General features: G+C 43.7%; 1 non-coding gene across 1 annotated transcript; it reads left to right on the forward strand.

Annotated features, from left to right (window-relative positions):
• The first annotated feature begins 257 nt into the window (after positions 1-257).
• Positions 258-376, forward strand: LOC145414328 (5S ribosomal RNA). Its single transcript, XR_013899867.1, has one exon. It is a non-coding gene; the product is annotated as a 5S ribosomal RNA (ribosomal RNA).
• Positions 377-1,785: the final 1,409 nt, after the last annotated feature.

Raw genomic sequence — 1,785 nt, forward strand, 5'->3', positions numbered from 1 at the left:
TTTCAAGGATAGGTAATTTTAAAGGAGGCATGCCACCACCTTTTTTTTTTTTTTCTTCTTTTTTTTTAACAGAGCCTTTCAAGGGATTCTTTGAGTATTTTCTGCATGCATATTCTGTCTGCACCTTTGCTACAAAAGTTTAATAAATCAAGGCCCAGGTTGTTATTATTATTATAGATAGACAGACAGATCATCCATCGTCATCATCATCATCTCAAGCACAATCACTCAAATTACTGATTCATGTCTCGACGGCACCAAACGGCCATACCACGTTGAGTACACCACTTCCCGTCCGATCAGCGAAGTTAAGCAACATTGGGTCTGGTTAGTACTTGGATGGGTGACCGCCTGGGAACACCAGATGCTGTTGGCATCCCTACGTGTCAAGTGGGGTTGGTGGAGGATTAGTGCCCCTCCCTGTAAAACAATTAACTCTAAGCCATTGGCCATCCCGTCTGGGATACATGGCGTCTGGCAATGAATGAATGAAAAAAAATGAATGTCTCGATGGACACGGGGATGATGGTGTAGAAGCTGCAGTTCAGGAGAAAAGAAGGCTTTTCAGGAATGGAAAAGGGGTGGTAACAGAAGACTACTTGGCTGCTAAGCACTGGGCCAAAGAGGAGGTGTACAAGGCAAAATCTGAGTCTCAGAGACTTTTGCTGGATAGCATTAATAGCACTGAAAGAAAGAATGTGGTATTTAACGTGGCAATGCAGACGTGGAGAGAAAACTGGTATATCACAGGTAAGCAGGATGTAGAGAATGATGATGGACAAGTAGTGGTGAACAGTGAGGATATTAAAGAAGCTTGGCAACAGCATTATAATCAGTTGCTGAATACGGAGTTTGGCTGGAACAGGGAAGGTTTGGTGTCAGCAAATCCAGTGTTTTGTCCTTAGCTTTTGACTGATGCTGCTACTGTGAGAAGGGCAATAGGCAGGATGCAGTTAGGGAAGGCAGCAGGGTTGTCTGGGTTGACTGCTGAAATGCTCTGGGCCTCAGGAGCTTTACGAGTGGGTTTAGGTACTGATTTTATAAATTCGATTGTACATGAGTGTGTTGTTCCAGGTGACTGGGTGAAGAGTGTGACTATAGAAGTGTATAAAGGTGGAAGCCCTGGAAAGAGAAATTACTGAGGCATAAAGCTTTTTGTAGTAGGTGGGGGCATTCACCATCCACTCACATGATGTAACACTGCTCATGAGTGTTTGCCCTTTCCTCTTTTTTTCCATCCTCTTCTGTCTTTATTTTCCTTCATTCTTTCTCCATCCTTCTGCCTACGGCTGACTTTACACTCCCTCTTCTGTCTTTCTTTTCTTCAGTCTTTCCTCTTCCTTCTCCCTAAGGGTGGCTCTACACTCAGCGACATGCCAAATGGCTTCCTGTACACCAGGAAACCATTTACTACACTGGGTGGTAACCATATAACCAAATTATGGCTCCTGGTGATTTAGTGGGTAATTAAAGCACTCCAATCAGATTGAGCCAGTGCAGGTTTATATCCGAGGGGTGGTTGGGGTTTATTGCTTAAATAATGCCACTCAGGGATGAGTGAGGATGGTCATTCTCATCTTAATTGTCAGGACCAACGTTCCTGGCCCCGGGCTCCTGTGCTCTTCATGGGGCAATATAGGACTGGATGATGATGATAAAGCTTTTGAACCAGATAATGAAGGTAATGGAGAGGGTCACTGAAAGAATGAGGGAAAAAGTGAAAACTGATAACATGCAGTTTAGGTTTATGCCAGGCAAAGAGACCACTAATACAATATTCATTAT

This window comes from Coenobita brevimanus, chromosome 98 (genome assembly GCF_032717465.1).
Source record: "Coenobita brevimanus isolate Jiangsu-jjx chromosome 98, ASM3271746v2, whole genome shotgun sequence".
Lineage (NCBI taxonomy): Eukaryota > Metazoa > Arthropoda > Malacostraca > Decapoda > Coenobitidae > Coenobita > Coenobita brevimanus.